The sequence below is a fragment of the Protobothrops mucrosquamatus genome, unplaced genomic scaffold, assembly GCF_001527695.2.
Source record: "Protobothrops mucrosquamatus isolate PMUCROS unplaced genomic scaffold, P.Mucros_1.0 scaffold_180, whole genome shotgun sequence".
Taxonomy (NCBI): domain Eukaryota; kingdom Metazoa; phylum Chordata; class Lepidosauria; order Squamata; family Viperidae; genus Protobothrops; species Protobothrops mucrosquamatus.
Genome location: NW_015386256.1, coordinates 286047 through 311933, shown reverse-complemented (window position 1 = coordinate 311933; position 25887 = coordinate 286047).

Sequence of the window (25887 nt, the reverse complement as noted above, 5' to 3'; positions counted from 1 at the left end):
GAAACACTACGAAATTTGGAATGCATACCAATTTAACCAACTGCTATCAGTGGAATATTTTTAACTGGCTCAGGAGTAGCTGTCCTTTATAAAACATTGAAATCTTCTCTTTTGAATAAGCAACTTGATTTCAGACAGATTTGCCTTCTGATCTAATTTTATTTAATTTATTAAAAAACACATTTCTTTGTGTTTGCCTTTTTTTTGCTTCTGCATCATGTTGTTGACTCATACTCATCTTCTAAGCAACCAAATCTTTTCCATTAGTATTATTATCTTTTACTCTAGAGCCAAGCATCTGATTTCTTTTTCTTAAGTTAATGGAGAAAGAAAACAACAAAGAAAAATTCCTGATTATAATTTAGATATTCATGCAAATGTTATTAATTATTTCTCAATTCTTCTCTGACATGTTTAAAATAAATTATAGTAAATTCAAAAATCCAGCTGCTTCCATTTGAATGGAATATATCATGATTTAATGAAGACAGCCATCTGGTCTGGTGTAGAACCTAATTAAGAAAAATATGATTCAGAGCAAAATTAATTCTAGAAGAATTAGCATTTTACAACTTTTACAAGGAAAAGTATAACAAATTACCCTGCGAAAAGATTTCTTAAGCATGTTGTAGGTATCATCCCATCTTTCTTTAATCTGCTGAGGTAGAAGTAACAACCTATTTTGTCCATGGCAGATACAGCACTCCAAGTTGCCTCCTCATGCAGTTTTAGATTTGAAAACAATCAATTTAGAAATTGGCACATCTCTTTTTTTTAGAGTTTATGTTTAATCTTTTCCTGTTTCTTGAGGCATAATTAAAATCTAATTTCTCTAATCCGCAAAAAGTACTTTCAGTATAAATCCAGTCATAGTCACTTGAATAAAGGCTGCTAAAATTGAATAATGTGACTGAAGGTGAAATTTTCTTTTTGAGTTACTAATATTCAGAGTATTCAAAAAGCTCAGTATGGTTGTATAATAAATTTTACTGCTTATATAATGAAAATGTTTGTAAAATATAGTGCTTTGTTTTAAAAAAAATTCTTTTGGTTTCTGGTTTTATTTTATTTTAATTGTTGTAAGTCATGTTGTGACTGAGGCAGCCTATAACTTTAATTAATTAAAGAATAATGCCAGTTTTCTTGGTTTTGGGCATCAGTTGATTTAACTTGTTTGTGTATCATTATTCAAAAACATAAAATCCAAACCTATGCATGTTAATGCACTGAAAACTCCCATATAGCTCAATCTGACTTGCTCCAGCTAAGTGTACTCATGTAATAGCTTTACTAATGAAAATTAGTAAACAAATGTGTTGCTTAAATGTGAAATACACAGTTTTTCTCTCTGTCCCCCAGCACCAGACAATTCCATGCTTTTAAACCCTTTACATTCATAGTACAGCATGCTCTATTTTTCACTCACAAGTAGAAATATTACAGTCTTATCTATGTTAATAGATAAGATAAATAAGTGAACACACACAGAAAGAGTTGATCAGTCTTACTATATTGTAAAAAAAACAATTACTATAATTTTCAAATATTTTATTTATTTCATTAAAATTAAGCATTGGAAACTATTTTAAAAATGCAGCTAGCATTTGGCTATGCATTTGGCTATCTGGAGAAACTTGGATTTTTTTGTCAAATCACAACACATCACACAACTAGTTCATTTACTGCAAATTGATGGCCATTGGTAGCTTATATCCAACAGTGCTGTTCAATCTATTGGATATTTCTTATCCTTGAAAAAAAAATAAGAGTTTTTTAATTGATTCCTATCAAAGTTCTGGCTCAGTGGTAGAACTCTTGTGTTGTATGTTAGAGGATTCAAGATCAATTCCCTGGCATCTCCATGTATTTTATGGTTCTTAAAAATCTCTTTGAGTCTATTTGGGCATTATGCATATACATGTAATAAATAGATAAGAGGGCCAGTTCCTCTGATAGGGACTGTTTAAATGCTTTGCCTCATTGCAATCTATGTTTATATTTTCCACCAACAGATGCATCAAAAATGAAACTTTTAACAACAGTAAATAATAAATATGGATTTCTGATCTGAATCTCCCTCCCATCTACAAAGTTACTATTTAAATAAATTACACAATTTCCACTTGTGTGATCAAAGTCATTTCTATTTTGACTGAAACTGAAATTGTAACTTCATATACAGGACGAATATCTGTTTGGGGATCTGGTTGCTTATTTATAGGATGCTGATGAATTTCAAAATAAGGTGCTTACATTAATTTAGACCATTGGTTCCTATCTCAATATACAGGTAGCATTGTCAGAAATAATGAGAGGTAGGAGATAATAGGAGATGGCTTCTATACCATTATTTTTAATGGGTTTTGTAATACTAAGCTAATTGAGCATTAGATGATATATTTTGTAATCTTATATTTTTAAGAGTTCATGTGCAGGGATTCTGGAGAAACATGCACCCCAATTATGTTGACAAAATGGTAGTGCATGAGTATGGACTTTCTTTAGAAGAATGAAAAACATGAGTGTATACAGAACCTATTGCCAAATTCCTCCTTTCTATTCTTTATTCTTCCTTAGATATATAATCTGAAGGAAACTTTGATGATATACGTCCACTTAATTCACCATAAGGAGCAATGCAATGACTGCTTTGCAGGGATGCAGTCATCTTCTTACTTAGCTTGATGAGCCTTTTTCCCTTTCTTCAATAATGTCAAGAAATGTACTGTATCTTCCATAATTTCACAGCCTCCTTCTTGCTCTTATCCTAAAAGAAACTTATTTCTTAGTAAACCTCTCTTGCGGAATTAATTACATCTACAACATTCCAAGTAACACTTTCTTCCAAGAATATGATCCTGTAACCTTGAACAATAAATGGAACAATCATATTGTCTTACACTGATTTAGTCCATTAGCTCTTTCAGCTTAATAACGATGGCATTGCTTGGCAGCATCTCTTTTTCAACTTTGCCTAGAGATGCATGGACTGAACCTGGTTGCAGTTTTATCAGATCAAAAAAAATCCCAAAGGAGCCTCTCTGATGGAGTTGTTAAGGCATCAAGCTGGAAACTTTGAGTCCCACTTAGGCAGTAAAGCAGCAAGATGACCTTGGGCCAGTCACTCTCTCTCTGTCCTAGGAAAGAAGCACTGGCAAATCACTTCCAAAATCTTGTCAAGAAAATCACAGGGACTTGTCCAGATATTTACCAGGAGTCAACATTAACTCAAAGACATACATATGCACATACAAACACCCTGTCCCAGTGCACTACAGTCCTTCCTTTTCAAAGACTTATAGGAACATTTAGCTGATTATTTGTCTATTACAGCCAATATGGTTTTACTCAAGTTGGGAATGGTTCTCTGTGTCCATAGTGTTTCAGGCATGTTCTTTTCCCATTGTTTGCTGGCTGATCAAAGAGTATCTTTTATATGCAGAGCAACTGCTCTATCAAGAAACTACAATGCTATTTTATTCCATATTTGCATTTATCTTTGCTTTTTTCTACACTTGTTTTATTTCTTTGTAATTTGAGGTTTTATTGATATTTTTTCCAATTAAATGTAAGAGCACTAACAATATATGTTGTGGCTCTTGTTGCAACCCATTACTTATTGGTTGCACAGCCTATTCATGAAAAAGGTAGGAGTTTGCAAATAGCACCTCAGGGGCAAATAACACAAGATGTTTGTCAAGACACTGTTCAGAAGGGAAATGAGATTTTGGCTCTTTTGCACTGTAATCATGTTGGATATTTTTGTAAGCAAAAGATCTGGTCTTTGTTAAGAATACTTTAATATAACATTCTTCAGTTCTAAATTATGGCTAAATTGACGACAGAAAGGTTTTTTTTGTTGTTTAGTAAAAATATTCTTAAAATATAATAGGTTAAAACTTAGCTAAATGAATGTTAGTGGAAATAGCAAAGTAACATAACTAGGTGACAGGCTTTTTCCTATTTAAGCATGTTTATTGAAAACTTTCTGCTTCTGCTGTACTAATTCCCCACTGGGATTCACTTAGCACAGGGCACTGTCCCAAAGTTCTGTACCTAGGCACTTTTACCTTTATGTTGCAAAAAATAGTTTCTGTTAAGTCTCCAAGGCACTCTAATAGTTTTTGTTGCTTTGGGAATATAATATATCAGTTTTAAATTTCACTCCATTGCTAGGAACGAAGGGAGACGAGTGATTCAGCAGGGTCCAAATACCTTATGACTCAGAGGTTTAATGTTACCAACTAGTTTTAAGGCTTGAGTTGAATCTATAAAATGACAATGCTAGCAATGCATACTAAAACACTATAATGCAGTTTCCTTCTCCCAAAAAGGCAAACAAAAGAGAATATTTTCTGGATATATGTACCGTATATAGAATATACATATATATAGTATTCTGTTTAAATGGATGTATTTAGATGAATGCTATCCTGTAATCTGTTTTTATTTATTTTGTTACTTTATTTATTTTAATAGTTTTAATAGTTTATTTTAATAGTTGTGATATTGGTTTTATGCTGCAAAGAGTCACATTTAAGTGAGATGGGCATCCATATAGCTTTTAATAAATAAATAGTCACCTAGAGTTATTTTGGTGACTGAGATAGCATAGAAATTGATGAAAGTATAGAGTGATGACTTACATAATGTTAATATGTAACTACATCACCCCAAAAGGTTATCTAATTCACAGATTTACATGTGCTAGTGAATAGTAATGGTTGCAAAGCTAAAAATCATCATTATACTGTAAATACAAATACAGCCCAGCTCATCAGTGAACAATTTTAAGCTGTCCAGTAAAATTGTATGTTACAAGTGCCTAAATAAACAGTAAGTAGCACATTCTGTTTATGCAGCAAAATTAAGCATAACATCAAAATAAGAAAACAATAAATATGGCAAAATCAGAAGTTTGAATACCATTCCAGTTAACTCAGTGTTACTTTTTATTTTTTAACTAGCTGTACCTGGCCACGCGTTGCTGTGGCTCAGTCTGGTTAAATGGAAAAGAAAGAAAAGAGAAAACTTTTAGGTCCAACAGATGGCGCTGTTTTTCAAAAAAAGCATGTTTTTACCTGTCACAGGTGTGACATCTATATAATAGTAGGTATATAAAAACACGCGCATATTCGAATGCAATGTTGTGTCAAAATTTCAAAGCAATTGGTGAAGACCTTTCGGAGATTTAAGATTTTGAACAAACGAACATTTACATTTTTATTTATATAGATTACACAGTTGTAAATAAAACTCCAAAAGGTGAGGGACTAGTTAGCCTACAATTAGCCAGGTAGAATAACTGAACAACTACTCTGTCCTTTTAATTTCTATGGTTGTGAGTGATATGTCTATTTCCAACAACCCTGTGCATTGAACATTTTAAAATGAAGCTAATTCACTCTTGAAAAACAAGGAAAGGCAGTCAAGTGCCAGGAAAATCAGGAGATCCAGACAGTTCAAATGGGTATAAAGATTTATTGTAAGCTTAAGCTCTTTACAAGAATCTGAACTAAAATGGTCAAAGGAAATTAGTAGGAGATAAGAGAAGAAGGAATTTGAGATGGGCTTGACTTGGATCTGTTGTGGGCCCAAAGGAACTCATGACTGATTATGGTTTGACCTCCCCCTTGGGCTTAGCCTGGTCATCTCCTACAAGACTATAATGATGATCTAAATATTTCTACCTAGCAGTTTCAATAATGAAAAATCGTGAACATGGAAATTACTTAAAACTGTTGAAATCAAGGCAAGATAAATGTGTATGTGTGTAAGAGAGAGACAGTAAATTTATAAAAGTAAATATGTCATACATAGTACTCCTTCCCTATATTTTACAGTGTGAAGTAGGTTGGGCTGTGAGAGAATGATTAATCACCAGCTAGTTAGAAAATTTCTCACTTTCTAGTCTATTACATAAAGAGAAGATCTGGAAAACCAAGAAAATATCTGCTATGGCTGTAGAAAAAGTGATCAGTTCTGTAAAACAGAACAAGAGATTACTGCAAAATTTATATGACACTACTAGAGTAATTGTTTCAGGTCCACAAAAAGCACAATGATCTGCACGAGAGAGGTATGAGAAGGAAATCCTTTTTTTCCTGTTTTCATCACAAACACATCATTTGAAATATGCAAAATAAAACTGGGAGGATATTAAAACATTTTGGAATGAAGTGCTTTAGAGGTATCAAACAAAATCGAGCTATTCAGCCACAAACACACAAGATATATTTGGAATAAAAAAAAATGAAACATTTGAAGAAAAGAATATCTTGTCAACAACTTAGGCATGGAGGTTGTCCTATTATACTTTGAGGTTCCAGTGGCACAGGGAATATGTGGGTGAAAGGAAACACAGAATTAATTAAATATTAACCTATCCTAAGAGCTAATGTCCCACAATCAGTGAAGAAAACAAAGCTGAAAATAGATTGGATATATCAGCAAGACAACAATCCAAAACATATCTCCAAAATCCACTATAAATTACTTACAGCAAAAAAAGATAAAAATTTTGGAACAGCCTTCAGAGTTTCCAGACCAGAATATTATTGAGAATCAGTGGGGAGATCTCAAGTATATAGTGCATACAAAGATACCTTGGAATATTTCTGAGCTAGAAGAGGGTTTTTTTTTTTTTTTGCAAGAAAGACTGGGAAAAAATCCAAAAACAAAAATAGAAAGACTCTTAGCTGGCCATAGGAAAAGTTTGAAAGTACTTTTTTCTGCCAAGGGAGGTATTACAAAGTTCTGACTGAAAAGGAATCCAAACTTCTCTAGCTGCCATATTTACAGCTCTCTTATTTTGAATCTGTAAATCACTACACATAAATGTTTGTCTAGATTACTCGTTGCAGAATGGTTTCTTTTATTTATCTGAGAATACTTAGAATCTACCCCAACCACAAAAACTTTGGACAGTGTTCATGACCAATCCAAATGATGTGTATCTTCATACATTAAAATTGTCCATTCTAAATATAGTTATAAAAATGCAAAACTGGAGGATGGTAGGTCTAATTACACTTTTGGGGATACATAAAACAAGGGCTATTAACAAGAAGGTCTATTTCTTGGCATAAATCTCCTGGACCTTTTATAAAAGGGGGGAGTCAGAGTAGGCCTTCTCTAGAAATTTGGACTAGATGGGAAAAGTATAATTGGCAAGATGGTCCATCATGTATCCCAATGCAATACCATATGGAACTTTATGGATGCTAACCAATACTCTGAATTAGACTCAGGTGTCTATTGGTAGCCAGTCCAGCAACTGCAATATTTGTGTTACCTTACAGTCATAATATGTTATCCACTATAGCCATTCTTTCATGGGATGCTTCCAGACATCAACCTCTCCAGTCTAGCTGACTTTGGAATGTTCTATCTATTTCCGTAATATTGCCCCCATGTCTGTTCCACCAATTTAAATAACAGCTGCTTTGTATTTACAAAACCTTGAGAATCTCCATGTCAGCTGATACTCTGATGTCTAGTTAGAAGCTCCATTTTTACTGCTTATGGGCCAACTCCATCAAATTTCACAGGTTAATTGCAATTATATTTTGTCTTATGTGATATTCAATTGCACCGAAATTCTACATCTTATTCTTTTTGTGTGTGTGTGCGTGCGGCAGGGAGATTCAAAATTAGTTTGAAATATTAGGCAGAGTAGTTTTTCTGTCACCCTACTGCTTTTTGCAATAAATAATCTTTCCTAACAGATTATTAGCCCATCCCAGTGGAAAACAAATATTGGTGGGAAAGCACCATAAATACTTCTGATTATTACAGATAAATACAAATGAGCAGGATACACATTTTCTAAATAAATACACTGCTGGGCAATACATTTTCTCAAATGAGAGGAACCATTCTTCATCTCAGACAGTAGCATAGCTACAGTAGGAAATCATATTTTCAACAACAAACTTGTTATGGTGGGTGGCATTTTACTGATTGCCACTTCAGTTGAGATGTGCAAATATATTAAACTTGACAAGGTTCTGTGTGTGATTTAGAGTCTAATAAGCTATAAATTAAGATAAGAGGCACCCTCTTAATTTGCTAGTCAATAATTGCAGACAAATGCCACTAACTTTTATTAACTAGAACACAATGGAAGTGAGTTAAATGATAAGGAACACACTTGCAGGGGTTTCTTAAGGGTGAACAAAGTCTGTTTATAATATAGTACAAAATACTAAGAGCTTGAGGTTTCAGAATTTATAAAGGGGAACAGTAATGGTATGTTGTGGACTGGTAGGAACCTGGAAACTAAAAGCTTTATGCAATTAATCAGTAGGGGGAATGAAATAGGTTACTGGGAAATTGCTTCAGAAAAACGTTTTTTGATGGCGAAATATTATCATTAGGACAAATCTAGTGGTCTATCTGACTTTGATATGAAAACCTATGATGCCTTTAAAATTCCTTTTGCCGATGTAAGCAACTACTTTTTGGTTTATGAATTCATGTATTGTGCTAAAAATATTTGTGGGAGAAGATAAAGCACATTGACTGAGGTGACAGCCCATGCTTAAGTTGCTTAGTGAGCTGACCCAGTTTGGGATTAACACAATGCATTAAAATATAAATTAACTGAAAAGGTTGGAGTCACATGGCATGCTAATTATTCCTGAAATAAACCAGAGTTAGAATTAATTTAGCTTAGTATGTTGTGTGAGCGCACAACATACTTAAGTTAGTTTAACTGACTTGGTTAAAAGTGTTGTGTGAACGTAACCATTATTGATTATATCAACTACTATCAGTGATATAGTGAAGAGAGAATTACAGGAGAGGAGAGAGTGATATTTCACTTATCAGATATTTCTCTGATAAGTGAATAATGTGGTAAGAAGAGTAGATATGAGAAAGGAGATTATTTTGTCTCTTCCCTTCCTCACAATGGAAGAATTACTCAGAAGTCACTACCTATAAGATTAACACTTTCACCCCAGCTGTATATTCTGGCTCATCAAGCCTTTCCTTTATGAAAATCCCATCCCTCCCCTGTTTATAATCTCATCTCAGATCTGTTCCTTTGGTAGCTTTGGTATTTTGAATTATTACCATTTAATACTTGGAGTATCACTTGACATTCATATTTTACCTGTTCCTCCACCATCACCCCAGAGTTTCTTGATTCTTAAAGAGCTCTTTTGAATAAAGAGCAGGACTGTTATTAAAATTGCTTCTTAACTTCCTTCTCAAGGGTCAAGCAGATTCCTCCAACATTGCCTAGGAGGGGAACATAAGCATCCTTCTCCTTGTAAGAATATTTTTATCACTATAATTTTGAAATAAAAGAAACACGGAATGTGCAAGTTATCACCCCATTTTTCTTTAATATGGATGCTAAATTTTGGCAGCAATTTTAGCTCAAATTTATATGACCTTTGCTCGTTCACCTTACACAACAGTCAATGTTGCTCAGTGAGGGAGATGGGCAGTTTCCAAGTATGAGAAAGAAAGAAAGGAAGGAAGGAAGGAGGAAGGAAGGAAGGAAGGAAGAGAAAGAAAGAAAGAAAGAAAGAAAGAAAGAAAGAAAGAAAGAAAGAAAGAAAAAGATGGGTGGGTGTTATCATGTAGTTGGAGCCCAGTCCATGGTCCCCTTTTAATACATATCACATTTGTGATATATATATTTTTTTAAAAAAGAAAAGAAAAGAAAATGGAAAGGCTTCAATCACAAGGTGCTGGTACCATCTTTTTTTGATTTCTCCCTATATTTCCCACTGCCAGTGGCTACTGCCACACAAATCCAGGTCATGCTCTATTCCTCATTGACCCATTCCATAACATCAAGCCACAATTTAATAAAATCAAGCACGTGCAGCAGTACTCCTCATGTGTTAGAATCTTAACATTCCTCTCATAAAATTGTACACAAATGTAGTTTACTTTAAGGTGCTTCCAAAGGAACAATGTACTCAAAATCATTTCATCACGGGAGGAGAGGGGGTAACAATCCTCTTCAACTCATTTTCTCTACAAAAAGATTCACCTATACAAGACTGCAACATATTGATTTTCAAAAACAAAGATAAAAGATAAACAGACAAGAAATAAAATTCTTATCAAACTTAGTAAATCTTTCCATTAATTGAGTATAAAAGAACCAATAATATGCAAAGCCTTCCAAACTTAAATTTCTCTTCTTTTTAACTTAAATTCTCCTTTGGAAAAAAAGTAATAAATCAGCAGAAGTTAATTGTTTTTTTATTTAAATACCATTTCTTTTCTAAAAAGACTTCTTGGTGTGATAATCTTAAAGGGATTTGGAGAGATAATTTTGCCTTATAAGTATTTGAAATTCTCAATATGGCATGTCTCATAAAGTAATTTTAAAAATCTACATTAATCTTTACTTTATCATACCACAAATAGTCATGGTATATCTTTTTATCCATTTTTATCCTTCTATTCATATTTACATCAAGTACTGGTTAAGCTTATTGCTAGAAAATGTTTATAAAATTTTATATTTTTTTCTTTTACATTCCTTTGAATCCAGAAAATATGATAATTCACCAAGTAGAATTTTAGCCTGAGACCCAAGAAATCTCTCTTTACAACAGGGATATCAAACTGCCGGCCCCGTGGGCCGGTTTCATCATACCGGAGCCGCGCCCACCCCATTGCCGGCAATGGCGAAAAAGCTCTGATATGTTGCACGACGTCACGTGACGTCGCAAGTTTGACATGTCTGCTTTACAACATTACAGTTGTAAGTTTGGTTGAAATCCTTTGACTCAAAGCACTCTACTCATAAGCCAATTGTAACAACCTGCAGCGCTCATGAGGAACAAAGTCTAGAGTGCAAATGAGCAATCTCACAATCCTTCCTTTTGGCTGTTACGAATCGGCCATGGCAAATTGGTGATGGAGAGTTGACCATGGAGAGTTGGCTGAGGCGAGTTGTCCCATTCCATTAAACTACCTATATAGCACTATTGTAATTCCGAAATATATAATAATAATAATAATAATAATAATAATAATAATAATAATAATAATAATAATAATAAAGTTGGAAGGGACCTTGGATGTCATCTAGTCCAATCCCCTGCTCAGGCAGGAAACCCTATACCATTTCAGACAAATGGCTGTCCAGTCTCTTCTTAAAAACTTCCAGTGTTGGAGCATTCATCATTTCTGGAGGCAGGTTGTTCCACTGGTTAATTGTTGTAACTGTCAGGAAGTTTCTCCTTAGTTCTAGGTTGCTTCTCTCCTTGATTAGTTTCCATCCGTTGCTTCTTGTCCTGCCTTCAGGCGCCTTGGAAAATATATATTAGAACAACACTCTTCTTTGGCAAACAGCATGCAAAATCTTGGGTTTCTTTCAAATTTTTCATCAAGCCAGAAAGTAATCAAAGTTAGATAGACTGAGAAAAAAGGACATTGACTTCCTTACTTTTAAATTTGTCAACATGAACCTATACTCAATCTGTCCTATGAAACAGAAAAAGAGAAAAACTAGATATGTGTTATGCTAAACATTTTCAGTAACCTACCCTACATGATCTCCTTGCCCATGAGGAGAGATCCAGTAGCTGAATCTCTAGAACTCTAAAACAGAGATTCCCTAAGGTCAGTCTTTGTACATTTCATTCACTTCCCAGAAAACCAAACCATGAGTCTCAGTCCAAACCAAGTTATAACATCCAGTTTATCTTATAAATAATGAAGTGAAAGCTCCCAGCAACATTTCTATATCAAATGTATCTGCCATCTGCCCTTAGGTATTCAGCATTGACAGAGCACTTGTCACATGATTATGTTTCAGGAATATGAAGCTCAAATAAGCATTTTTTTGCTGGGACTTTTTGTCCCACCCATTTCTGCAGTTCTGACCTGTGCTCTGGGCAAAAGATTGTATTTGTTCATTTCTGAATTCAGTATTCAGCATCCTTCTATCTTTATAGTTCATAGAAGCTGCCATCTCAGAAAATAGCAGCACCAGCAATTATGAGCTGAAGGGGAAAGCAAAATTCACTCTTACTTAGCTCCTTCTAGAGCTAATAGTGATGACAGTGAAGGAATCTGGGACTTCTGCTGTATCATCATATCCAGCAGATTCAGTATCAAATAAAGACTAATGAAGACCATTTTATAAAGATATATACGTATTTGTTTTGATGTGGCTTGGAAGCAGTTTCAGGTACATCAATACATATCTCATTCTCATTATCAAAAGCCAGTTTGACACCTCTGTACTAGAGTAATAGCTGTAGAAGAACTACATAACTAATTGGGGGAATTAAATTTTTGCTGAGTTCCTGATTGAAATCAAATGTCACATACATTTCTATTAGCATTTGTTTAGGCAATTTTGTCAAGTCGTTTGATTATAATCATTCATAAGGCTATCAAATCAAAATCTCCAGTAGTTCTTGAATAAGAGCATTAAGACCAATGACCCTTTTAATTCTTTTTTGCTGTCTAGAGATCATTCAAATTTTTGCAACTCAATCTGGTAATCTTAACCTTTCAAAGCTATTTAAAAAGCAGCCTTAACAGTACTTCAGAGATAAATTAACAGATCAAGATGTTAAAAACCTGAGGCACAATTCAGAAAGTCTGAATCAACTAGTTAGTGTGCTGCCTTGTTTCATGGTTTTAGCAAAAGTTGATGGATCTAATAAGTAAGAGTTTTTATTTCAAGGACAATTTAATTGAAACAAACCCAACCTCTCATTGTTATTGCTAGTATTCTAAACAATTAAGTAGCGAAAGAATTCATTGACAAATCTTCACAGCAAATCACTTCTGAGACTACTGTGTACTTCTTGGCAAATCCTGTTGGTTTAGGGGGCAAAACTTAAGTCCATGTCTGGGTTATTTAAGTTCAGCATTGCCAAATAAGCTTGCTTTATTATTATTGTAAAAAAAAAAAAAGTTGATTTCACTTTGGGATGTTTCATTTCTATCCAGAAACCAGTCAGTGATATTCATGTGATATGATTCTGAAGAGTGTGCTAATAATGGAGTCTTTGGATAAGCTGCTGTGCTTTCGTAACAAGAATCATCACCAACACTCAAAATAATTGCAGATTCCGTTGACATGTAAGTGATTTACTGTTGTTGTTTTTTAATACAGAACCAGCTCCCTTCTGTTTGTTAATTGTGGTGTTCTGATATAATCCTTTTCTCAGTTCTGATGATAACTTTATATTTTCCTCTTTTTCTCACTTTAAAAGGTATAGGAACCAAGACTGGATATGGCATTGAGGTGCCAGCTAACACACACACACACATACATACATACACACAAAGATCTATCTATTGAAGTCAGGTTTATTTTTCTCATCTGCTCAGATGTTACATTTCCTGATATCTACTAATCTCTTCTTAGTCCACATAACAGGAATAGTTGGTTATGTAAAGAACTAGTTTCTACCTGGCCATAAATCAAGTTAGCAAAAGAGATATATCAAGATGGAATTTCATTCTCATTATCAAAAGCCAGAATAAGTGACTTCCCAAAAATTTGTGGTGTTTTAAGACAATAACTGAAAGAACAAATGTGAAAAGACTTTAAGTGTATAAATGACTGTGAATAATGTTTGCTGTACATTTAGCTTTCAAGTTTATGCATCTAAACTTAGATAGAATAATGCAGCTGAATTACAGGGGAGCAGATTATATTAACAAACCCCAACATTAATAGCTGTTCATTAGCTAGCAAGTAGGTGCTAGAGATTTTAAAAAGGCCATTTGTCAAGGATTTTTTTAAATTGGATTTCTGCTCTGAGCAGGAGGTTAGATTCTGGTCTGTGCCTCTTCTGAACTGTGTTTCATATCTATATTAAAGTATAGATACAATGCCATTGAGCACAAATAATAGAGAAACCCTTCATCTCTTGAGTCTAGTTTTTCTAGAGATAGCTGACTGATTGCAGTTGGAGAAAAAATTCTAGTCTATAAAAAGATTGGGATACCCAATCTTCAGGGGCAAGAGTGAAATACTGGAAGGAGAGCTATATGCCATCAGACAGAGCTATATTTTAAAGCAGATTGGCATTCTTTCTGAAAATAATAATAATAATAATAATAATAATAATAATAATAATAGCAACAATAATAATAGCAATAGCAATAGCAATAGCAATAATAATAATAATAATAATAATAGCAACAATAATAATAGCAATAGCAATAGCAATAGCAATAGCAATAGCAATAGCAATAGCAATAATAATAATAATAATAATAATAATAATAATAATAATAATAATAATAATAATAATAATAATAATAATAAAGTTGGAAGGGATCTTGGATGTCATCTAGTCCAACCCCCTGCTCAGGCAGGAAACCCTATACCATTATACCATTTCGGACAAATGGCTGTCCAGTCTCTTCTTAAAAACTTCCAGTGTTGGAGCATTCACCGCTTCTGGAGGCAGGTTGTTCCACTGGTTAATTGTTCTAACTGTCAGGAAGTTTCTCCTTAGTTCCAGGTTGCTTCTCTCCTTGATTAGTTTCCATCCGTTGCTTCTTGTCCTGCCCTCAGGCGCTTTGGAAAATAGCTTGACTCCCTCTTCTTTGTGACAGCCCCTGAGATATTGGAACACTGCTACCTCTTCATCCAACTGTGTGATGGAAAACATGCCCCTTTTTGAAGATTATTGAAATAGAATGGCAACTGGATTTTTTTTCTTTTCTTAATATTTTGAACATGTCAAAAAATTCTTTTAGTTAGCATCTTTCTCCAACTTTAGTTTATTTTAAACTATAGCTTTTTTAACTCCATCTCTCTCTCTCTTTTTTTTTTTTTTTTACAAAGATCACGTATGTGACCATTTCTTTTTTAATATCGTCTGTAAATTTTGGTGCTTCTTCTGCAGTGCTCCATGTTTATTTTTATAGGAACCATTTGCTATTGTGCTTCTACTATCTCCGTTTTTAGGAATTCCCACCCATCTTTAGCTCCTTTTTTAATTAGCTTCTCCTGTCATGAATTGTAATTACTACTGCTTAGAGTTAATTAAAATCTGTTTTTCTTAAAACCCAAAATACCTCTTCAACAGTTTTGGGTGTTGTTCAGTTGTTTACTTGCTTCTATTGTTTCTGACCTGATAAACATTATTTTGCAAGGATTATCTATCAGTCATTACCTGTTTGAATTCCAGTAAACTCATGCTTGTGATATCAGTGATAGCATCTACTCACCTTGTTTTTACTTGGCCTCTCTTCCAAATGCATTAAATATTTTACACATGACAACTAAAATCTAGCTTTTAGCTTCATAATGTTACTTTCTAGGGAGCAGCTGATTTTATTTTATTATTGAAATATTTTTCTTGCACACCAGTGTACAAGCAATAATTGTATTGAACATCTCCATTCAAAGCTGCAAGTTTTCATTCAGCATTTCTGATTATTCTGGTTTCACAATCACAGAATACTATTGACAATTGCATGGGTTTGCATGGGTTTTACAATACATAATTTAGTAGCCAGTGTGATGTTTCTGCATGTCCAGATTTGTCACAGTATTTCTCCCAAGTAGCAAACATCTCTTCACGATTTCATGATTACAATCACCATCCCTATGAATGTTCGAATCAAGGAAGATAAAATCTGTTATTACTTGAACTTTTTCTTCACATATTTTCATTGGGTTAACATTGCCCATTGATAAGAAAATAAAATAAAGTATTGAACAAAGGACAAGCTTTTGAACTCTTTCCATTCACCTTCTATAACAGTGATGGCGAATCTTTTAGAGACTGAGTGCCCAAACTGCAACCCAAAACTCACTTATGCATTGTCGAGTGCCGGGTGGGTGTGCCCATTGGCTGGGCGTGGCCCATTGGCTGGGCGTGGCTTATTGGCTGGGCGTGGCCCATTGGCTGGGCATGGCCCATTGGCGGGGCATGGCCAATTGGGTGGGCGTGGCTGCGGTGGTAACGACAGACTGGGTGGGACTAAAAAGTTCAATCAATCAATTCCAATCTTGCAAGATCTTTTTTTTTCCCTGTGAGAAGTTGAAATTGACTGATTGAACCTTTTTTTTTTTTTTTTGCACACGGCGGCGGAGGCCTAAAGCGAAAAAGTTTTATAAAACCCAGCTGAAGACCTAGGACTGGTGCAACGGCACGTGTTCCCACAGAGAGGGCTCTGAGTGCCGCCTCTGGCACCCATGCCATAGGTTCGCCACCACTGTTCTATAATTTTGTTAAACCTCACTTCTAGCAATCAAAGTGATATCATCAACATATCTAAGGCTGTTGATCATTTTTCCAGAAATTGTAATGCCAATTTCTATTCAACCTTGGCATTTTCTTTCAATCATTTTGTTTCATATTCTAAGGTTTACTTGAAATGAGTTAAGTAGTTTTGCTTTCTCCCTACTACTTATCACTTTCTTGCCATTTCCTTGACTTTTCCTTGTTTTTTACTTATTGAAAGAAGCTTTTTTTGTATTTTTTTTTACTTCTTTTGAGATCTCTGAATGCATCCCAACTTTTCCAGTGAAGGCAATAGCTTGGAAGTCCTGTCATTGCTGAAGGCATTCAAAAATCTGGTAAGGAAATATCTTGAAAGGATAACCCAATGGGTCATGGGTTGTCTGCTATTTATATAATATTGTCTAGTATATTATACTTGTCCATTGTTATTTTAACAACACAGTCTGATCTCAGCTGGCCCTTTGCTTCTTTGTCCAACTCAGCCTCAACACCATTATATTTAATTGATATAAGCAAAGACAGAAGGCTGCAGAAGATATAACTGAATGATAGAATATTTGCACAACCCTTTTGTCTATTATTTTATTACATTAGTGCATTTTATCTGGGGGAATGCCATTGACATTTTCTCTTCCCTTGAAATATTTTTGAAAGCAAATTATTTTCCATGAAAAATATTTTTCTGATGGATAAAATAATTCATATACACTCAACTGGTAACATTTTCAAGATGTATTGATAGCTTAAAAGATAAACATGCCTTCAAGATTATTTTAAAAGAAGATTATATATGAGTGCAAAGTTATACATGGGTATCAATCATTACAATTTTATGAAGGCTTCATATTTCACAGCCTATGAATTATTAGTGTTTTGGGGTTTGTTGCTTAGGGAAACAGAATATCAAATTAAATAAATCATTACTTGGATCTAACAGGATTTATCTTTTGCTCCTGTTTTCTCTATGTGAATTGTTTAGTAATGCTTTCCTATTAATGCAGATTTAAAAAAGACTCCATCATGGATTTGTCTGAAAATAAAATAGAATGATCTGCCAAGACACCGTTAGTTGCAACATGAATAAGCAGCAACACAGTTTTGCCTAGCATCACTTAATCTATATTCAAAATGATGGAAATATGCATCAGGTTTTGTAATTTCTAGCTCTAAATCTGTCTCTCTCTCTTTCTCTCTATGTAACCTACAAGGTAATCTACAGTAAAATGCTGTTCAAATTGGCTTGGCTGCCAATTGACTTCATTGACGTGCCCATGTGGCTTTCTTGGCAGCAACACGGGTATGGGTTTTTTAAAGTTTTTTGTTTTACAATCAATTAAATCTGCAGCCTGATATTTTCTGAAGAGAAGCTATATTTTCAAAGTTCTTGCACTAAATAAAGAAAAGTCTCTAAATTATGAAAATTATGTATGAAAAGATATGTAGACTTTATATATTTTTAAAGACTTTAAAAAAAATATTTCACAGATTATCTAATGACATCCATGACACTGGTATGGTAATTTTAGGCTGATCCAGGCACCTCTAACTTAGATACCTGTTGCTGCATTGGATTGCTCACAATACTAAATCACAAGCAATCTAATTTTAATTTTTTTATATTTTTCATCTTCCCGGCAGAGTATCTTGAATCTTGCTTGTTATTTTTCCCAAGTACCTTAAGATAACCACTGTTAGTCCTGAACCTGGAAAAACAGAAAGCAAAGAGATGTAGCTCAGACAACACCATTGTTTAAAATGATGGCAGTGTCCTCTAGACACTTGAGTGGGAAAGAACCAATAAAGTTATAAGAGTCTAAGAAAAATAAAACCATTTTGTAATAGCTGATTTTCTGTGTAAGTAAAATGTTTATCTAACCATTTTGGCTCTGTGAAGATTCTGTAGTTAGCTAATTATTGGGGAGTGGGGGCTGTACCAAATAGCTGAAGATTTATGAATCAGGTTATATGTGTGGAAACCATACAGCAACTTCTATATGGAAAGGTCATCAAGTGACTCTTAAGGAACTGAATAGAAGTCCCCACTCAATTAAAGCCCTATTGATTTGATCAACCATGTAGATTTCTTGACAGCAATGGAGGGGGGATGGAGATTGAATTGGAAAGGAAAGGAAAAAGAAGAGGGAGAAGGAGGGAGGGAGGAGAGAGAGAGAGAGAGAGAGAGAGAGATATCTTACAGCCTTAACTGTTGCCGAAGGTCTCCCATGCAAATACTAATTAAGTGTGATGCTGCTGACGTTCTGAGCACAGACTAAGTAATCCGAATGCTTCTGTGCACTGATCAAATCAATCTAATTTATTCAATAGAAATACACATTTGAAAGATTATCAGTATCATTCTATTTTGTACTACAAGTAATCATATAAAATCCTTGTTTCACCTCCTCAAATATTATATGAATAAAAGCCACCAACAGAAGAGAATGTCACGAATGAAGGTAAATATTTATAGCCCTGGATAATGTTGCAGGATCCAATCTGAAAAAGTTTATTTTTCCAAGCTCATGCTACAGCCTATCATCAGATAACTCTCTCTCCAGAATATGTGCAGTGGGCTGTTCTATGCATTGTACTGTAGTTATATGGTGCCTGGTTGTGTGTAGCTTTTAATTGTTAATTAAAGTGTTGATGGCTGGCTATTAAATTGTTGGTCATTTATTCCTTGTGCCACTGCACCCTTGGCTTCTAAATACCTGTAGAAGAGAATGCACATAACTCAGGGTTGATCTGTGGAGTTTTTAGTGCTTTCTGAACTTGATTGTTTCCTTGCAGGCATTTCACTACTCAACTAAATAACATCATCAGTGTGAGTGAGTGTGGATTTTGTTCCCTGATAACATACAGTAATTTGCATTACCAGTTTTGGTAGGGGTGTACTTTTTCTTTGGTAGTCCATTGATTAGGGTATTGTTTGCTGCTTGATTTTTTGCCCTATATTAATCTGTGCTTATCTGGATATCAGCTGCTGGAGAGGATGTATTCTGGTCTTTTTGTTTCCTTCTTAGCTTTTTTATTATTTCTTTTGATAGTGTCCAACTATGGTTTACCTCTATGTGTCTATTGATGGCTGATTTGTCTGAATGCCAAACTTCCAGGGCTTTCCTAGCATTTTTGCGTTTGGTTTAATCTGATAACAGTTTCCTAATTGAAACTGGTTGAGTCTGTCCATGTGTTGCAAGATTAAGGAGATTTCATTGTGTCTTCTCACTGTCAGCTGGTATTCATGGTTGTACTCTGCTAGTCTTCTCCCTGTGTGTCTTACATAATGGCTGTTACAGTCTTTACAATGTATGTTGTCAGCTATGTTCTTGTTTATTATGTCTTCTTACAGTATTATAACATAAACATGTGCTGATCTTTAACATTTCTGAAAACACTGAAGAAAACTTCCACTTAGGGATCATTTAATTTACCAGCAAGGAGGTATCCTTAGAAAGAAAATTCTAAAACTGTCATCCCAGATTATATTCCAAATAATTGCAGAACAGGGGGAGATAGAGTTTATCAAATAGACCCTGATAAGGTCAGATTTTTTTTAGCAGCTATATCAAAGAATGATATAAATTTAGACAAATTAATAGTTATTTGTTCAACAAATCTCATGATAAAATCTATCCATTTATTCCTAATTGATTGAGATCATATTCTCCTTGCTTTGTTTTTTGCCTTACAAAATATTTTGTGAAATATGCTTTCTTTCACACAAAAAATAGCTACTTGAAAAGATAATAGTTAAAGCCGATCCCACCCAATAGGAAAAAGAAATTACGTTTTCTTGTACACAAAAGAACAATTTGTGTACATTGCAATGGCTGAGAACTATGGTTTTCTTCTTATCTGCATCACATTCCTTTGTCACAAACAGAGCAAGCCAAAGAATTTGTTTCCATGTTATTTTACAAAGGATTCAACCAGCTGAAATCCCTGATAAATTTGTCCTGCTTTGTTGCTATGATGAATCATTGTGTATTTTTCTGCTGCATTGGTTAATCTCACTCCGCAGTCTCGGACTTGTAAGTGCATTAAGTGATAAATTGGACAGTGACCTCTACATAACAATGTTACAGCCAATGCTAAGAATGAACTTGCAACTAAACCCTTTAACGTCATCAGGTTGTGTGCCTTATGCACGACTGCCTTTATGCCCAACCATTGGGTAGGGAAGGCAAATGCTAATGGCTCCAGTTGAACAAGAATACCAAAAATATATCTGTGAAGGTGGATCAAATATCTACTTTTTGATATTTACTTTGAAAAAGTGGAGAGAATTGTTATAAAACCCAAGCCTATGTGCTGTGAGAATAACAAGGAGTAAAGAATTTAAAAGCCTATGGGCTGATTTCTTAAAAGAAAAATATTTAAGCTGAAGGTGATCCTTGTGGGGGTAAACAATCCAACATTCTACATATGGCCAACTTTCAAACAGAACAGCTTTTTCAGCCAAACATAGAAATGGAACATTTTGACCATGGGAATGGCAACCTTTATCAGGCAAAACAGTAGATCATAAAATAACAGGATTGGAAGAGACCTATGAAATCTTCTAGTCCAATCTCCTGCTTGAGCAAGAGACCTACACCATTCTAGACAAATGGTTGTCCAATATCTCCTTGAAAACCTCCAGTGATGGAGCACTCAGAATTTCTGGAAACAAGCTGTTCCAGTAATTGATTGTTCTCATTGTCAGGCACTCCTCAATTCTAGATTAGATTTCTCTTTAATGATCTTCCATCTGTTATTTCTTGCCCTGCCCTCCAGTACCTTGGAGAATAGATCAACCCCCTCTTTTTTTTTAAAAAAAAAAGTATTGGAAGACTGCTATCATGTTACCCTTAGTTCTCTTTGTTAGACTAAACATACTTAGGCAAATAATTATTTTGGTCCAGGGGCAGTGATATCCGTTACCAGCCAAAATTACATAATTCATGTCAAATGCATGATTACTTCATGCCCGTGTAATATCACTTATACCCTTTACAACTCCACAGACACTCATGGTCAATAGTCGCTGACTGGTTTTGTGGCTTGTGTTCATTACTTATATATGGGCAGGACAACCGACAAAGTAAGTGCAATGTTCATCATAGTCTGTTTTCTGCTGCCCAAACAGCCAAGGTATATTTTTTAAAAAAATAATAAATAGTGCATGGAATTGTTGCTTGGAATTTTTCAGATGCCATCTTTTGAAAGGTTGAGGGATGCAAATAATGGAAAACAACTCTAATATATTTGCTTCCAGTATCTTCTCTCCAAATCTGGGTTTGTCAAAGGGGAAAAAAATCCACGTTTTGTTTAAAAAACCAAATTACTAACTTACTAAAATGAAGATCTGGCTACTGTATTGACCTCTACCTAAAATAGAATTGCAAAGTACTTTGGAGCTTATGCAATTTAATCTTCTGCACAATCAGTAAAGAAAATTTTAGCTGCTGCCATCCTGTAGATCAGGGGTCCCCAACCTTGGCAACTTTAAGACTTGTGGACTTCAACTCCAGAATTCCCCAGCCAGCCATGCTGGCTGGGGAATTCTGGGAGTTCAAATCCACAGGTCTTAAAGTTGCCAAGGTTGGGGACCCCTGCTGTAGATGGCCAATTAGCCTCTTCTTAAATGCTTTTAGTGAAAAAGAGCCTATAACTTTTGCAGAAATCCAGTCCACTGATTTCAGTGAAATTTAGTCCTAAAAGTGTGTCTACACGTATGGCAAGCATTCCCAGCTTGACACTTTTCAGAAGAATGGAGACGGCAACTTCTATCATTCCTACTCAACAGGACAATTCTGGGAATTATAACCCCACACATCTGGACAGCACATGGTTGCAACAAACACTGTTAAATAATATTGCAGAGATCAGTTGGTGAAACATCAGACCACCTTGTTCCATTATTGTTTTCTGACAATCATCAACTGGACACATCTGAAAATCCACAACCAGAGTGTTATAGCATTTGCCATACTCTTATCCAGCATAAGCACATAGAAGAATAAGACTAAAAGCTGACCTAGTCCAACATTTTATATCTCCTCCACCATATCCCAGTGTAGTATTGTTCAGATTCAGTGAGGAACCCATTGCCCAATAAACCAAATTATTTCTATTTAGTGAACTTATGTCAAAGATATGGCTAGCATGGTGATCTAGTAGGGAGGGATAAATAATTATATGGTCACACAGATGGGTTTATCTAAACTATTTCAACATCAGGCTTAATTTCTACTGTAATTTCTGCCTTTTTCTTTGTTTAGCCTTTGCCTTTCTTTGCGTCGCAATGTAGTGGGCCAAAAGGTGTATAAGCCCTGGTTCTGCTTTTACTCATGACCTCTCAGCAAAGTATCATAGCTTAGCTTCAAGGGTACTATTACTATTGTATTTGTGCAAATAAAATTATGTATTTTCAAAGTGATTTGATTACTTTAGGTAAGCCAGGTTTTGGCCATGACACTATTTCTATTTAAATAAATACCACCATATCTCTGGCTGAAGGCTAGTCTATAGGCTGGACTAGGAAGTAAAACAAAACAGAAAAAGGCAGCAGTGAATCACTTGTGTTCTACTGCTAAGAAAATTGCAGGGAAAATATCAGTCAGTCAATGGAAGGTGCTAGTTGTCATCTATAAAACCCTTGAAGATATACAGCCTTCTCTTTCAAAATGTTCACCTTCTGGAGTACCATTCCCCTGAGATTCATATGTATCCCATCCTAGCCCTACTTAAATGAGCCCTTAAAATCTGGTTCTATCCCCAGGCCACTGGTTTGAATGGTTAATGGTTCCTTGTATGATACTTTAGTTTTTTGAACAGTCAGCAGTTTCCCTCTGAACTTTCTCTTTTTGGTGATACAATTTCTGTTTTTATTGTTGTATTCTGTAAGTTGCCCAAGTCATGACCAATTGGAGTGGGAAATAAATAAATAAATGTTTTTAATATTACTTCTTTCTGTTATATGGAAAATTACATTTTTGCAGCAACCTTTGGAGAACTCTCACGGTAACTTCTGGCTTTAAGGCCACACATTATGCACTAGATACAGAGTAAAAACCATTCAGAAATGTGCAACGGCTTCCTAACTGTTTGCCAAGAATCTGAGAACTGAAACATTACTTATTACCAAACTTCCTGTACTCCAACATTCTTGTTTGTTTCATTGAAAGGAGAATTGGCAGCACAAAACTTTTAAAAGAATACAGTTGAAATAGCTCATCTATGAAGTTTTAGCTCTATATTTAGTGTTTATGAATCTGCACAATCATTTCTATAAAGTGAAAACTTTTTATAGAATTATCAAGAGGGATTGACTAAATTGTGAAATCTCTCTCAAAATTTGGAGAAAAGATTTTTGATGGTTCATAATATTCAGGGAATCGTTTTATCTGGGATTTTAATAAAGTGAGAGATTAGAAGATCTACCTCAAATAGCCAATTAATTCTTCATTTTAATTCCAAATTGATGAAACAATGACATCATTTTAATATCTTATGTCACCATTTTAAAAAGTGAACTAAAAAGACCTCATAAAATACTTATCCTAATATTTCAGCAAAAATTCACGCTCACTAATGAAAGTTGGGGGAACATGGACAGAACTACCAAAAATATCATACAAATACGTTATATAGATGGAAATGCAGTTAGAATTCCATTCACTCTCCTCACATTATAACCACCCAGAGGTACATAGATGTGATATGTGCTATAGAAATTTGATAAATAAATCATTTTTAGTGAAAGGGCAAAAAGACAGCCTTTGCCTGTCAATAACAGAGAATGCAAAGAAGCATTCTTCAGAGAGTTGGATGAAAGTGTTAACAGTGAGTGTATTTAAATATTAAGCCTCTCATTCTGTGAACAGTGTATTTGAATTGTTGAGACAGATGATGGATGATAGATAGATAGATAGATAGATAGATAGATAGATAGATAGATAGATAGATAGATATGGATGGAGATAGATGTGTGTGTGTGTGTGTGAGAGAGAGAGAGATGGGTAGATCAGACTCACATAATCATTTTTATAAAAGAAAATATATGTACATATTATATATTATTTTTTTCTATAATATATAATGACTATAACAACAGCTAAGTAGGGGTAGTCAACCCTGTCTTCTAAGTTTACTGGACATGTGGTCCTTTTTCTCCCCTCCTACAACCTCTGCAAATATATAGCCAAAATTTGCTGATCTTTCTTTGCCTGTAGTATTTCTATAGATTATCCACCGATTCCTTTAGAATTCCAACTTGGTGATGACCGGAGCACTGATTTAACTTCACCTTTTAAGACTAGGGATTTTTGTAAAGGGAAAATGTCTTGGGGGTTGACATCTCCACTTTCAGTAGAGTCCTTTTTTTAAAACATCCTTTTTTGACCTTCTTGGAATCAGTGACTATCTGTTACTAGTGCAGTTTAGGATTGAGATTAGATTTCCCCCTCCTGAATTCAGAGATTTTTTGGAAGACTTTCCTTATCGTTTCAATTCTCTGATCATGTAATTTCTCAGCTGTCATCTAGATACACCTTATTTAAGATTTGCACAAGATTTGAAATCATATCAATCATGTCACTTTTCTGACCATGAATGTAGAAGGTATGGCCATTTGTCCCACTTTGAAAGATAAACCGATCTCATACTAACATTTTTTTTACAGATAAAACATTAAGAAATCTTTTAAGCTTATTAAGATGCAAAAATATTCAAGATTTAGAAAGATAAATTGCAGAACTGCTCAGATTATGGTCATATAATAACTAATAACTCATGGGTAGGTCTGGGTAGGTCCAAAATAGCAATGGTCTGCTGCAAATAAGTCCTCTCTGCCAGACTCTTGGAAGAGTCCCTGGCTGACACTTCCAAATATTATAAACAGTACTTTTTTTGTAAAAAAAAAAAAAAGAAAAGAAAAAGGTTTCGGAACTCACACATGTCATACAACCCACCTTGCCTACCCTACAAGGTTCCATCCAAAAAAGGTGCCGGAACTCCATCCTGGGCGTTCTATGACAAAAAAAAGCCCTGATTATAAAAGATCACAAAAGGTTTCCAAAGAAAGATAATTTCATGGGATTTGGAAAAAGGGATATAGAGACACTTGATTTTCTAACCTATACAAAGAGAAAGAGAATTAGACTTCATCAATACAACAACAAAACCTAGTTTAAATACCTAGTTGAACCTGCTACTTATTACTGCATAGTCTATGTGAAAAAGATGGGCAATTTTTAGAATTTGATAAATAATAAAATAACTGACTCCAGAAGCATCTTCTCCTTTGCCTCTATTTCTCTAGACTACTGTAATATTCCAAATTCAGTAAGGTTCTTTTCTGGTCTCTTCACAGATTTCCACCCTTTGCTTTAAAATGGTCTATCCTTTCGTGGCTCCAACATAAGGAGGAACTTGGGTTTCCCACTCTGTTTATAAGAGCCTCCATGCAACTTTTGTGGAAAGGTTAATGTGGCTGATTTTCAGTTTAACATGCCTCCCAGTACACTCCCAGTCATTCCCCATATCCAGATCAGAGGAAACACATGCACCAATTCAGCTAGCAAAAAATGTAGCTTGATGTTTATACATTAAACATCAGCAAAAGTCAAAAATAGCTATCTGGAAAAACAGATTAGAGATAAAAGGGAAGAGGACTTAATATCCACAATCTATAGTTTTT